The sequence below is a fragment of the Vollenhovia emeryi genome, unplaced genomic scaffold (assembly GCF_000949405.1).
Source record: "Vollenhovia emeryi isolate VEMERY1.0 unplaced genomic scaffold, V.emery_V1.0 DF939161.1, whole genome shotgun sequence".
NCBI lineage: Eukaryota > Metazoa > Arthropoda > Insecta > Hymenoptera > Formicidae > Vollenhovia > Vollenhovia emeryi.
Genome location: NW_011967205.1, coordinates 887451 through 903486, shown reverse-complemented (window position 1 = coordinate 903486; position 16036 = coordinate 887451). Strand labels below are relative to the sequence as shown.

The following is a 16036-nucleotide window of genomic DNA, read 5'->3' as shown; positions in this document are numbered from 1 at the left end:
AGATTAGAACTCACGTTTCCTATTAATAAGAAAAATTAAGATTATAGCGTAAATATATTAGACTCCATTGCGTACATAGCCGCTTAATTTTTTCATTCAAATTTATTTTCGCGCTTTTTCGCATTGAAATCGACCGCTGTATTTCGTTTGTTTCTTTTCCCCCGCGGTTGCGCGACAGAGCTAAAAAGGTTTCTATCCCGACCATCCCTGAATCGTGGCGGCATATAATAAATAATTGGCTTATACGACGCATAAATTTCTACTGGTTACTCTAGGATTTATTATAACGGAGGTCGCTTCCCTCATATTTTTGGGATCGCGTTTAATTCCCGCGTTTCCGAAGAGCACTCGGTCCTGGTCCGAGTAGATTAGCCCCATATCCAACCCCGTGTGTGCTCTAATGCAGAATTATTTCGATGGATTAGAGTAATCCTTGCTTTATGTGATCAGATCCGGGACTTTCCCCGACAAAGCGATCCACTTGCGCTGCCGATAGCATTCTTGTCGGCGAAATTCTTAGAGCCAAGTTAATTGAAACGTTTGATTTTTCAAACATTGATAAATATCATTAACATCTGCATGTTTATCTCTAGAATTATGACGTTTTTACTTATCACGATAAAGTTCATTCTTTCGGTTTTTCAAAATTTTCAGTCAATAATTATCGGTTATTATCGCAAAATATATGATGTGCTGGATTAGTAATGTCAGATTGGTTAGAGATTTACCGGGGTACGTAAAAAATAAATAGATGAAGGTGATGGATTACAATGTATAGACGAGATAAAGAAGCGCATTGGAATCTGGGACATGGTGTTTATCTCTGCATACAGCGAACGTTTCGATCTTACTCGTTCTTACGAACAAAGGGTCTAGCAATCGAGGATTCGACTTCCATAGAAACGCACGGAATCAAACGATTATTGCTTCCTTCTAAACGGCGCAGGTGACTATTCGGATTGGATCGTTTCTCGAGCGCGGAAAGCAAGAAGCCGAATCGTTTATATCAGCGCTTAAACTCGCAGCCTTTCCCCCATTTTCAGTTTTCCGAAGCTCGAAACTTTTAGACTTTCCTTATAGTTGCCATTTTCCATTCAGCCGAAGCATTCATGTTCCTTCCTTCCTTCGGTAATTCTACTCCATCGGGTCTTTTTACGAACGGTTGCCGATACGGAGAACTTCAGCACGAAAATTCCGTGAGAAATACACGGGTTCTCATACACGAAGATCGAGAGAGACGTAGCGCCGAGATCTCTTTCAGCAATCAGGGATTATATTTCGAATTCAGTGATATGGAGCGGCAAATACTTTGTACAAAATTCCCGTGTATCTATCTTTTTATATAGAGCGTCCCGCTATCGTTCTTTCTTTCAGTTCAGATCCATTGACGAATCAATCTTGAAAGTTTACCTTGAGATATTGCTCACACGCCGGAAAATATGATGGAGCACGATAGGAAAAGAATTTTTCTGGTGCTATGATTTTATTTAAACTCTTGCGTCATTTGGGGATTTCTAATTAATCGTCTGAACGTCAAAGTAGGTAGAGAATGGCACTTTTCTATTTATTTTAAAAAGAAATTTGTTGTATCAACTTGAAGAACATGCATAGAACTAAGGAGACAATTTTTACAATTATAAAATATAATAAATATATAGCTACAGCTAGCAGAAAAATAAACGCGAAGGTGTCATCAGTAGTAAGTACTGTTTATTGCGATAAATATTACCATATGCCTCCGGTGGTCGAATTGGTGAGACGCCCGCCTAGAGTGTAGGGAGGTCCAAGGTTCAAACCTTGGCAGAGGAAATATTTTTCGCAATGAATTTCTTTAATTAGAATTTGCCAGCCAAGCGTCGTCTAGCAATTTTCTACATTGGTTAATCATGTACTGGCGTTAAATAATTCTTTACATATTAAAAAATATATAAATAAGTAAACGCCTATTTAGGTTATTTACTCGTTTTGAGTTAATAATATTCGGCCGCGACTTTACCTTATCAATCTTGGTCCTTTTCAACATTACTTTTGCGAAAACATTCTTCCGTAAACTATAAAGTAGCCAAACGATAAAACAAAATATAAGAATTTGAAAGCAATATCGTGGCGTTTATCGATTTCTCGACTTTTGAAAAAGGAGCAACTTCAACTTGGTCGAGAACGTCGAAGCGAGACGCATGCAAACTTTCGATACGAAATACGGATATCTAAAGGGTCGAAAGTTTTTTTTCTCTTCTCGGAATGGGGCACCGAGGGAGGGATTCGCCTTTGCGGAAAGGCGATCTGGGGACGATCGAGAACGTTAACTTCCGAACGATTTGTCAGAGCCGAACCACAGCGGCCTGGCCCGATTCTCGCTCACACGTCCCCATAAATCTCGGATTTTCATAAGTTTTTCTCCCCCGCTCCCCGATCTCTGCAGCCCCCTCCGTTCCCTTTTCGTATCGTATCTCTCGAGCGCCTTCGCCGAAATCGATCCGAGATATATCCTTCGCTCGCCTTTCTCCTTTCGTTCTTGCTAATGCCGCGGAATCGCGGCTCTCGGGGAAAGAAAGACGGCGCGGGGAGATTTATCGAAGTTGCGGCTTGTTACGGGGACTTTAGACTTCCGGCGGTAAGGGGCGGAGGACGGTGCTCCCACGCACAGCTCGAGCTGTGGAGCCGGGGCAGCTGGGAGAAGAAGAGAGGTGCTAGCGATTGATTAAGAGGGTCGTTTGTGCCAAGGAAATGCTACTTGAAACGCCACCGCTATCCGAGCCCATTCTCGGGCACGCCCGTTCCGCGCCCTGACTCCCTTCTTCTTCTTGCGGCACCTATCCTCGCTGCGGGACGTTACAGCGAATCACTTCTAGACATTAAGGACAATGGCGGGCTTTCAAACTTGGAGCAGCTTAACTCGCTGATTATTATAGAAATCAGAAAACTGTGGGCGAAATTTAATTGGTAATAAAGGATCCAAGGGGGCAATGAGAATGGAAGGGAAGGCGGCTGGAAAATTTGATTATTGCTATTCAAACTATCTAACAGAATTAGAACTTCAGCTCTTGTATTATAATACTTTCTTTATCAGGTTTGCTTCATTTGTGTCTGCGCTTAAAAGTAAAAATTAATTTCTACAATTTTTTGTGCCTCCGATGTCTCGAGTCGCTCCAGTTATCTTTTCAACCAATTACGAGTCCCGTCCTTGATTATAGAATAACACAAGGTTTGACAAATAGCGACAATATCCTTGTAGATCGATGCGGGTCAAAGGGTCGAAACCATTCCAACCATTCACAGTATCGATTATTGGGAGCCTTACCCAAAGTACCATTCGGTACTTAAGCGACAGTCTGACAGTGTAATAGGGTTTCCGCAGTAATGCGACAGTATCAATAATCAGACACATTGAAATTAATCCGAGCTGTTTGCCGGATAACGATAATACCGAAACAAACTATTAACTATTCTGCAGAATATTGGCAGAACGTGTTTGGAAGTCGAAAGAAATCGGTAACGTTATAATAATCTCAATCTTTCATCGCCAGCGTAATATTCGCGTAAACAGTTTTGCTGTTCGAATTATTTGCTACGGACGAGAGAGCGCGGAAATTTTCATTGAGCGCAATTGCAGTTCTTTCCTTTATAAATATTACTATATATTCTTGTTTATCGAAACATCCCGAAAGGTCTGACAGCGATCGTTAAGAAATTATAATATAAAAAGACGACTAAATTATGTATGACGTGCAATTAAATGTTTAAAGGGAGTGTTTTTGTTTTTGTCGAGAAAATGTTTTCAACGAAAACAAATATACAAACCGCTTTACCAAGGTTATTGTAATTTATTTATATGTTATTTAACATTGCTCTGCAAGAGGATATTGAATATAATATTGAAAACACGGTGTGATTTTATTTTCAAAGGAGAGCGTTACTCTTTTACAACATTCTTAGTAGAATACATAGTTTTAATGTTAGAATCTTTAATTCAAAGAATATGTGTTCACAATGCGAAATAAAATCGTAGCCTATAAATGACTACCTCGAGGATTCGCGAAACGGTGAAACCGCGGAATCGGGCTATGTTGCGTGCACGAGGACGGGGGATAAGAACGCTGAAACACGTGTAATGCCGTTGCGGTAATACCGTAAACCGGAAAAGAATGAAACTAGGCGCAATAAAGGAGCCGAGAATACTCGGCGAGCGCGGAGGGGGGCAATAAGTCTGAAATATGCCAGCGTTTTATTCTCGCCGTACGAATATCCGGCACGAAGGCAACGGGAACGAGCGGCAGAGAGGACTCGAAAGGAGAAAGGCGAGAGAAAGAGACGGCGGGTTCCGCATTCGGAAAAAATGCCTGCGATGTACACGGCTTACACGGGGGCGAGCACGACAGGGCGGGCGTATGCACGCGAACAATTCCGCGGTAACGTGTGCCATGTAAATAGAGACAACAGAAAGACAGAGAGAGAGAGAGAAACGAGGAAAAACGCAAGGGCAAGGAAGAGGGAGAGTGAGAAAAATTGAGAAAGGTATGTACGCGCGCTGGAACTCGAAGGTGGAAAACTTTACAGAGAGAGAGAGAGAGAGAGAGAGAGAGAGAGAGAGAGAGAGAGAGAGAGAGAGAGAGAGAGAGAGGGGGGGGAGCAATTCTCGTTATAACTTCGGCGCCCCGCGGAAACTTAAACTGCTGCGAGCCGAACATGCAGAACTTTCGGCCGTTTTCCTACTCGGGACAATCCGGATCGCCCATCCCTTTCTACACTTCCTTTGCTTTCACCCCTGGGTTCGCCCCAGGTACGCGCACCGTCGTCATCGTCCTTTTCACGAGGGACTGCTCCTTTTAATATTGTCGGAGGGAATGCCTTCAGGTAAATCGCGTCCCCGTGTCGCTGCGACTTTCGGTGTGAAATGCGTGCGCGACGCACCCTCGTATAATTCGAACTTCACTCCATGAATTCGGGGACGAGTAGGAGAGAAGTGTAAATCAGAAATTACGCGGCCGACGACAGTTTAGCGTTTTTCTACGGTTTTTTTTTATAATAGCGCTTCATTAAACTTTTCATATAAAGTGTAAAAGCCATGGCATATAAAAGTCTTGAGATAATTCACGAGGCTTTCTAGACCAAAATTTCTCCACATAAAGAATTTCTTCACGCGCGAAAACGTTATTACTGGTAAGTAAGTCTTAAGTAACGACGTATACTCTCCTAAATCCACGCAGATTTGACATTCGCGACAATGCTGACTCGGCTTTAAGTAGCAGTGGTTCAAATCTTTTGCATTCGCAGAACTTGGCGTCGTCGTCGTCGCGAACGTCTGAAAACTTCGCACCCGTCTCTCCCTTTGACTCTCCCTCTTTCTTCTTTTACCCAGGGTGATGTTGCGCGCTACGAAACTCTCTTTTGCCCCAATCACGTTTTACCCCAACAGCTTGCGATGTACAACGCTCGCGGAGAATTCGTTTAGCAGCCACGTTGCTCGCTCGCGTGCAGTTCCATTCCTCATGAAATTGCGTCACGTGTCCCATGGAGTGTTATTGGCCTAAAACGCCAATTTTCCCGTTTACCGCGATTGACTGGACAAATCGTGCGCGAAACCCGTTGTCCGACATTCGTGCAATCTCGATTCAAACCTCAAGTCGTCTTGTGCTCGAAAAGTACTGCAGTCGCAAAGTCTTTGTCGCGCATAATTGCAGGCATCGTTTTATCATGACAGTTTAGTGCGGCGAAGAATCATGCACTCTCAAGTCTTACGTAATTATTTTCTGAAATATACACGGAGAAAATCTTCTCTTAAATTTTACATCAAACGTCGATTATTCAGAAAATTGAGATAAACGTATATAAAGTAAACTGTTTTAATACAAAAATATAATTATTGCGATCTCAATGTTTTCATATTAAGATTTGCAGCTTTAGTCGATCTTCAGAATACATTGTTAAAGTATTATATTGCGTGAGAGATCTTGTGATCGCGTGATTCTATAATTCTCCGCGTTTTTAACGTTTGTCTTCATTTCTTCCGTAAAATTTTACGGTAAATAGTAGAACGCTTGGCACTTTCATACATGATTGATGAAGAAATTGGAGAACTTGGATTATGTCGTAAAATTCATATCGAATTTATAATCAATTTTGAAACATATACATATATGAAAGCATATATTGAAAATTCTTATTAAAAAATAAGAATGTTATATTTCTCTCTCTCTCTCTCTCTCTCTCTCTCTCTCTCTCTCTCTCTCTCTCACACACACATACACACACACACACATATATATATCAGGAATATTTATCAAGTAAAGCCATTGTGTATCTCCGCGCGGCGCGCCGGTCTCAGCGCATTCAATTCACGTCATTGCGCTTGTAGGTTTGGCGTTTGCAAGGGAATAAGTGTGAATAACCCAGTCGCAATGATTTATGATGCGCGATGAATATTTATTGATAAATGATCGCGCGCGCGTTTTGTACCGGATCTATTTGATATTTCGTTGTGACGAGACGACCGGATCGTGGGATGACAGCTGGGGCCTTTTAGGGCGGAATGCAGCGCACGGTGAAATTGTTGTGATATCCGGCTACGTGGCGCGGTGATCCCCGTCGCGGACGAAACTACGTAAATTATGAATGCTGTTTGACTGCATGCCAGCTACACCCCATAACCGGCAACTGCCATGACCCCGGGCTTTGCACGTGTCTGGTGTACGTATAGAGGCCACGCACATAGAGCGCGGCGGAGGCTGTGGAAGCGCGCACGTGCGCGGAACTGCAAACAGGCGGAATAAATTCTCACAGCGTCATACACGCCGCTACGAGCATGACCGGTGAGGGAGCGACACGTTTCCTTCAAGGCGGACACGTTTGTATGAACTTGAATTTTTATGCGAGAGATAATCGCGAGCAATCTAGTCTCGACATAGTATTCTTAATAGGTTCGCTCCGTCATTTGTTTGCTGTTGCATCGATCCTTTCCACGCATCCGTCATTTTTAAGCCTAGTCTACAATGTGCTCTTTGGGTCAAGAAACATTCTATTTTGTAGCCAATAAATACGTTTCAAAAATTTGTGCAAATTGATTAAGTTCACAGTATACACGTTGTACAATCGTTTTAATTTGCTTATATAAAGTAGAATATTTCTAGATGCAAAGAGCACATTGTAGATTAGTTTTGAGGTTCAATCAATGAGACAATTGTTGTATGTGTGGTAGTGTAGCTTTCATGAGTACGTACGCAGACACACGCCGCTGGATTTGAACCAAAGACATGGCGGAATGCCACGTGATCGGGACCAAAAAGGGCCGACACCATAGTATACCATAGTATAACTAGTATGCCCACCCTGTCGTTTGTTTTATTTTGCGTCGATCCTTTCTGCGTATCTGCCTTTTTTTTTTGGAGCCAATGAGACGGATGTTGTATGTGGTAGTGTGAAATCAGTGCGACAGGATTTTATACCAAAAACATGGCGAAACCGTGATCGAAACCGAAAAGATCCTAGAACCGACAGAGAGTGGGCATCCTAGGTATACTATGGTTATACTATGGTTTCGACTTGTGCTAGTTATTTCGCATGAAATTAGACGAGGGGAAAACCGCTGAGGGCATTGTGGTGTTCAGATTTGCGGCATTACTGGGCATTACTAGGCATTACTAGACATTTTTTGGGCATTAGGCCTTGCTGGGGCATTATAGAGATATAATAAGATATAATAAGATAAAATATGATAAAATATGATAATAAGATAAAGTAATGCCCACTGGGCATTAGTGGGCATTGGTGCGCAATATTTTGGTCCGCGGTTTCCCCCTCGGAATTAGACTAGCGCGGAAATCGCTCGATATCTCGTCGAACGGTTGGGGGGACGACAAACGTCGTCGGATGTTATCACAGACATTGATCCCGAAACGCACATCGGTGGTCCCGCCGTCCCGTTCTCCCGCATCCGCGAGTTTGCGTCGCGAGTACGAGAGTTCCGTATATTTTCCCTCGGTATGAAGTCGAAATACGGGGAAGCGCCGTAGCGGCCGAAAAATAACAAGGATGATACGATGAGTTAGGTAAACCAAATGTTTATCCGCGATACGGCTGCACCCAGCGCCGAACGGACGGACGAATCGATTTCGCCCACATAGCCGACGGCAAGCCGCGTCGAAAATAATAAAAGGACCAACGGTGCTTGCAATTTATACCCCCGGTAGGGCCGGCGTGCATGTCTCACGGTAGTGCATTCCGGTCGATCCCCCGGCCAGTGTGTTTCCGACCGAGAGATAAAGGCGCCGCGCTGGCGAACAAGCCACCCGTATATATTCAGGGCGCGCTTTTAGCACCGATCGTGCCCGCGGTCACTAACTAAAAAGGGATCAAAGGGCAGAGAGCGCGGCCGCCTCGACGTGTCGGACGCGTGTTTTTGCCGCCGCGATTACTTTTTTACAATGGCGTTTTTCACCGTAGTTCGACATGCCGCGACCTACGCCCGTCCGATTTTCGAGATTCGGTGACGCGACTCCCGAAAAAAGCTGCCCTTCGAGAGATCCCGGGTGTCTTTGAAAGAGTTGTATTTCGCGAGATTTTTCCATCATATTGGAGATATGATGAAAGATGAGAAATATATATATATATATATATATATTTCTTTTTTACACAAAGCGCGTACTTGACTACTGTAGAGAATAAAACATCCATTTCTTGTAAACGGAATATTTAAAAAAGAAAGTAGCGAGACGTTCTACGTGAATACGCGATGTCTTTTGGCATAATATAGCAGTTGTTCTCGTTCGAAGGTACGCCATCGTTGCTTTTTCTTACGCGGGAAACTGTTATCAGTGTTTCTTCATACGTTTCTTGGCCCTGCGCGCGTTATATTTCGCACATTTAGTTTATACTTTAATATGTAAATGTATATCGCGTAAAGGTATATCGCGTTGATTCCGCCATAGAGGCGGATCGTTGAAATTCGTGCTAGGCCAACCCAACGGCGGATTATCGCGTTTACTCGTTAGAAGAAAGCGCGGTGCTGACGAGAGAAAAGGCCGGAGCGCGGGGTACGGTGCTCGACATAAAGGACAGCCGGGTTGCACGGTGGGAAATTAGTCTGCAAAATTTCCCCCGGAATTACGTCGTAAATTAAAGTTTGTACACGCGAGTGAATCTGCATCCCCCTCTCCTACGTCCGCCCTTTTCTGTCTTCCCTTTTCGCCACCCCAACGCGATTCGCTGAAACAAATTCTTCCCTCTTCCAAGTTTCGGTCGCGAGATTAATCCGAAAATAACGAGATGCGCGCAAAAATATCTCCCCCTCGTTATCTCGTCGACCGTAACACCCGTCATTTATTGAAAGACGCATCGACGTGTCTACGGTATATCTACATTCTCTCGTAATTATGTCCGAATACATTTACAGGTCGTATTGCATTTATCGTACGAAACTAATCGCATTACTCTCGCTCTTACAGGATTTAGCTTTTGCATTAGTTCCATTTCTTATATTTTACCTTCACTAAAACTAATATAATATTTCATTAACTGTCAAATATATATTTAACTAAAAATTATATTTAACTAAAAAATTACTGAAACGGAGTCAATAATTAAACGATCAAAAAGTTCATAGATTAATCGAAAAGAAATTTAGACAATTTTTATACAACGGAAAATGAGGAGAAAAAAAATCCTTTCTAAAAAGAGATGTTACCAGCGCGAATGTCTATAATCGCGAATAGTTGAGGCCTCTTTTCCGCAATACCGTTTGGTTTTCTCGAAGCGTGGTGTGCCTCACTTCTATTTTAGATTCATAATAAATGGAGATTTGCAATTTAGAAATATACATTTGTATACACCAACTATTGAGGTAAAATCTCTAATCTTAGAATTTAAATAACAACGATTTTTGTTTCAAAACATTTTCTCGATTGAACAGAATTAATCGTTAATTTAATCAATACCAATAAGTCCGCGGAATAATACGCAAAACGTAGCAACAGTCACGAAACAAAGTAATGTACAATAAATTATTAAATACGGAGTTTTCCATTGCGTAGGCAGGCCAACGAATTCTCAATGTTTTTTTTTGTTGTTTTTCACTCGGCGCGGTATCGTACGACGATTAAGCGGGCCAACGAATTCTCAAAGTTTTTTTGTTGTTTGTCTCTCGGCGCGGTGACGTACGATGTTTTTGCGTGCCATCGTGTACCCGAAGGTCGTTGGACTATCATTCGCTCGCCGAACGTCGAGCCGGCAAGCAGTTACGAGAGTCGCTCCGTGCGTGGTATTATTTTTGCGTTATCGGTTTCGAAAACGCGATCGCGATGAATGTATGGATAAAACGCTATTGATTTGTACACCTTTATCAGTAACAAGTAACGTTCCTCGATTAACATTAAGTTTTTACAACTTATAATGAGAAACGAATTTTATATTGAGGCGACGGCTCTTTACGAACGTATAAATAGATATTTCACGAGACTAACTCATCTAAAATATGTAAGTAAACCTGATACTTTATCGCGGTTTCATCTCGTTTACGCACCGCGCTTTTAATTACCTATCGATTTCGCGTAATCTGGTCCATTTTCAATGGTGATTTATCCATTATTCTATTCTGCTGAATCAGAAACGCAAGTTGTTAGTTTGAGTAATTTGTATGACAGAAAGTTACGTGATATTTGTTAATAATATTTCGTGCGTTCCGCGGTATTTCATATCGCGTACGGGAGTACCGAAAATTTCGCGCGATCGATGATTTTCGCGAGTGTGTGTGAGTGCAACAAGAAAATCTGAGAGGAGGAGGAGGTCCAGGGGGCATCGGGCAACAGCGGAAAAATCGGTGAGGTGAGTGTCTTACATTTTCATCTTATTTGCTACTTGTGCAAAATAAAGCATCTGTTCTGTGTTTTTAATTTATTTATTCAAATGATTCGAACAAGGATTCGAATAAGTGTTAGAGACAAAACCATACGTATAAAATTTTGTGAGTTTATATTTAAAAGGAAGACTTATTCAGTATTTTATATAATTATTTTAATAAATACCTATTTTTAAAAATATAAAATATAAAGCATATTTAATACAATAATTTCGATTTTACATAATTAGTCTATAATAATCATATACGCATTTGTATTGTTACAGTTGAACATATATAGTTAACGATGTACAACACTGCTGCTGCGAATCGTATCAGTGAGTGATAAATTACTTTTTATTTTAAATTGACGTTGCGCATACAATTACTTCTTTGCGTGTATAAAAATTCTGAAAAATATACAATGCTCATCTACAAATTGCGTACGCGAAGCGCGCGTTTTGTTATTTCTAGTGATATTAAATTATAAATGTATACTGGCTTCTCTTATTAATTTGTTCGTAGATGATTAGTTTTACTCTATATTGATACATTTATCTGTCGTCAGTAAACCATAGGGACAATGAATTTGTAACTTTGTTTCTTGCCTTGTCCCCTTTTTGTTGCGTTATCTACGTTCGAAGTTGTGATTTCGCTCGTCGATCGGCATCGGCGGCCGACTTATCGATATACGGGCAGGCGTATAATCTTCAAACAGATTCAGTTTCTGATCTGCAAGACTTACATAACGGTTTACGTAATGGTCACGGGTTGTCAGTATTAGCGGTAGCAGGGCCGAGTCAATATTGATACGGGCGCACGATGAAACTGGAGACCCCTATCCGTTTGTGCATTCTGGATATTGAATTCTGTCGTTGCCCCGATCGGATCTTCCAGGATCGCGGTTGCAGCGATTTGGTGCTTAGCAATCCGAATTGGCAGTTTATCGTTCTCGGAACGCTCGTTAGGTTCATATTCCGCAGGGGATGGTGGCGATCTCGCGATTATCGGATCGATTTGCGCCGTGTCCCTCGATAGCTGTCGCAGAAATTCTCCTGAGCACGGTGACGGAGGTCGTCGTAGTAATCATACGTTAATTACGTATAATCCATGATCTGCTTAAGCCTGCGACAACGATCGATAACGCGCGTGGCAGTGTGCAGTTATCCATACACAATAGTCCTAACTAAGTTTATACGCGCTGCCACAGTTCCGTAACCTTGCGTAGTTGAACAATTTTAAGGCTCTTCATGTTTCATAAGCGGTCTCGTCTCCCCCCCCCCCCTCCCCTCGTCACAATGGTTAAAAGGTCCGAACGTCGATTTTCATGAAGCTGTGAAGCAATTCTGTTAACCACCTGATAACCGGCGGTCATACCGAACGCCAGCGAGTAATCCTTGGAGCCCCGCCACGCTCTTTTGCCTCGAATTTTTCTCGCGGTTGCATACTCCGCTGTTACACCAGCGAAATTTGATTGCCGTCGTTATAGTTCACGTGCACTTTGCGCATACATGAATATTCCGCGCGCCGCTAACAACGGTATTCCACGCTTCGTTGCGGTGCGCCACAAAAGAACGGAAACTACCCTTACTATATCGATCGTCGTGAATAGTGTTCGGCAGAAGTCCCCGCTTTGCCGAATAAGTCTGGATAATAGGAAGCATAATCGCTATTTCGCTAGTACAGTGGAGCTCCACGGTTAACATTTATGCAAAACTGAGGGGCGAGTGGGTGCAGGAGTCTGAATGTGAGATATTTCGACGCCAGAACGATATCACGAGTTCTCAAGATATATGTTGTGATACATTTCTATACACGGAAAAAAACATTTAGCTGCTGTAGCTAAAACTTAGTAAAATATGGACAGCTAATATTTTTAGTTGTAATAGCTCAATATTTTGCTACGACAGCAAACCGTTTGCAGCTAAATGTTTTTTTCCGTGTAATTGTTTTACAAGTTTTACTCCACGGAGAAACCGATATGGTTACCACATGTCTAATTAGGGTGGGCACAACCTTAAGAAATAGTAATATCTGGGACAGCTATATCTGTGGTTGTCATACACACACATTGGTACGACAAGTAATGGAGACAACTATATGCGTTTTTTGCAGCAAACTTAGTGAATGTTGCAACGCAAAACAATGTAGATGCCCCTACTATTTATACGGCAACATTTTAATTTTGCGAATGGAGAGTTTGCTTATAGTCACAGTTCGAGTCCAGTACCCACAGTGCTCACATGTACACGCATTTTATAATTCGACTCTGTCTTATGTGACGACGATGACTCGTTTACAACTATTTGATAAGGACCCAAAAAGTAGGGTCGAAACGTCGTATTAAACTAATAAAATAACAAGTCAGTTGGGTTGACTATAAGTTTCCCGTTTATAATTTTAATTTTCGTTATTTTTGCTTTAGCCGGTCTTTCCGTGTCCCATTTAGAGCAAGAATGTCTCTAAATTTTACGTCACCCTTTGATTTTAATGGCGAACTTTCTAAAATAGGGACCTTTTACACAGATATCTTATTAGCAGCACAGATTTACGTTACTGCAGAGCGTACAAGCAAATGTCGCGTCGAGCCAATTACCAAGATTCCATTGCGTAGATTGTTAGAAGCGACAAGTTGCGCTGCAGCCAAGCATCGAGCAACGGAGTGACCGAGCTCATTGGACAACTGCGGCGGCCGACATGAGAACAAGTTGGGAATCCCGTCTGATTTGAACCGCCGATAAAGAGCGTTGTCGCGGTTTAAATTCGTATTAACCCACGGCCAGGAGATTCCCATGTATCCGCGGAGCGGACAAAAGCTATCTGCGCGGTATTAAGCCATTAGACCGTAACGAGAGTTGATTAAGTGTGCCGTGGTTGCGGACGACCGAGAGATCGGACAAAAAGAATACGCCCGGCGGTGGAGCGCGGGACTACCGGGGGTCCGAGCGCGGCGCGACGAGAAAAGAGAGGCGGCCTAATGAAAATTCACGGGTTCTCCATCGGCGCGATAAAGTCCACCGCGTCATTACCATTGCCCTGCAGCCTCGTTACGGCGTTTATTTAGTCGCGACTCTTTTTTTTCCCCCCGAGATCGGAACGAACGGCGCAAACGTTCACGCACACGAAACGTTTAATCTCGGATTTATTTTAACGAGAGTTTACGACGACGGGGAAAGTTCGCGTAGAGATCGTGCGATAGATATCGGGCCCATTACGCGACGATTTCCCGTGACGAGCGCGACGTGTCTGATAAGTGAGAGAGCTGTCTCGTTAGTTATCTCGTCACGGAGAAGAAATTGTTGATTAGCATTTGCACATTTATTCCCAACTTATAAATGAACCACAAATAGTATTTAATAATGCCAGTAGTTAAAAACCAATGATGTCCAATTTTAACGACCTACACTGGTCAATGTTTTTATTTTAAAAACAAAACACGTTACGACGTTTCGGTCCCAGATTTCGAGCCTTATCAAGTAATCTGTTACAAGATTGTTAAAGATTGAATACTAATTTTCGCCAATACCATTATGACAGTAAGATATTATAGCGAATTCGATTGCTCGCACTAGTGCGCACTGAGTACACACTAAGGCCAGTTTATAGTCAATTTTTGTACTTAACTTTGTCTTAAATACACGGTAAAAGAGTATTTAGCCAAAAATAATCCGCGTGAATGCTGTACAGATCATTTTACTGGCTACGAAATATTTAAAGAAAGATTTAAGACGATTCTTAAATGTAAGGATTGACTGTAAACGAGCCTTAGTGTGCACTCAGTGCGCACTAGTGCAAATAACCAAATTCGCTATTAGTGAAAATAAAAAATGTAAAAATTGTACTCTTTGGTTGGGGGGGGGGGGTAAAGTCCATTGAAATTGCATCGTTATTTATTAAATATGTACAAGAGTGACGTGAGAACTGTGTTGGACGAGACATCAAGTTCAACTGATAAATATATATATATACTGGTATATAAAAATATACTTATAAATATACTTTCTTAACATTTTAGATTATTAGGCATTTACTTGTAATATGATTGAAAAGGATTTGATAATTATTTTCTCTCTAAAAGTCAATCAGTGGATTATCACTGAAAACAGTGAATAGTCTCTGATTTGCAGTTACAAGTATACTTGTAAATGTAAATCAGTGACTATTCACCGATTGATTTTTAGAGAGTTAAGCGAAGGGAGAATTATTGTTGTGAGACTAATAGAAAAATTCCAGAGACACTACGAAATGAATTGATTCGCTAGTAGGTCGATAAACAAAAGATTCGTGCGCGCTATTTCGCGATAATAGCGAGTCAAAGAACGGCACTGCGCATGCTGGAATTGTGAAAGAATCGGCCGTTCGAATATCCTTTGATATTTTCGAGAGGATTATCCCAAGTGCGTGTCCACGGGCGTGCGTTCCCATACAGGATGCGATATTCGAGCGACACACATACATCCGGACGGCGGGAGGAAAACGGGGGGGGAGGGCAACGATAAATCCGGCTCGCCGAATAAATATTCCGAATCGAGACCCGGCCGAGCGCGCGGAATCCGCGCCCGCGCGCGCGGAATTATTTTCACGCGCGCCAAACCGGACTTTAATTTGCGATAGTGACTGCCGCAAGCTCAAAGGGATGCCGACCCTCTCCCTCTCTCTTCTACACGACCTGCTCGATTTAATTAATGCTCGTTGCATAACCGGCGCGGGACCCGCGCGCCCCTGCGCTGTATGTACAACGAGACACGCTCGTCCTCTCGTGCGAACGATGATTATAGAAAAGACCCTCGAGAACGCGCGTGTGAATGCGCGCAGATTTAAGTAGATATAATTGAAATTACGCGCGACCGAGAATTACATTTTTGTAACAACAATATAAGCCGTTCAACAAATGAGACATCTCGTCTCGTTATCCTTCCGCGAGTTTTTCTCTCTAAAAATCAATTAGTGAATTATCACTGGAAACAGTGAATAGCCACTGATTTACAGTTATAAGTATACTACTGAAAATTTCAGTGGTATACTTATAACTGTAAATCAGTGGCTATTCACTGTTTCCAGTGATAATTCACTAATTGATTTTTAGAGAGTTAGGTAACTTACAGACACGCGTGCCGCGCCCTTTTCACGAAAGTTCTGAATGCAGAATTGTCATTTTTCTTAATCAAGCATGTAAAAACACAAGCCTTTCTAACGCCCTGTGTCCAC

General features: G+C 42.2%; 1 protein-coding gene across 1 annotated transcript in view; it reads left to right on the top strand.

The window, feature by feature from the left end:
* LOC105564670 (zinc finger protein rotund-like) overlaps window positions 1-16036 on the top strand; it is a 326878-nt gene that overhangs the window by 172884 nt on the left and 137958 nt on the right. The window lies entirely within an intron of this gene.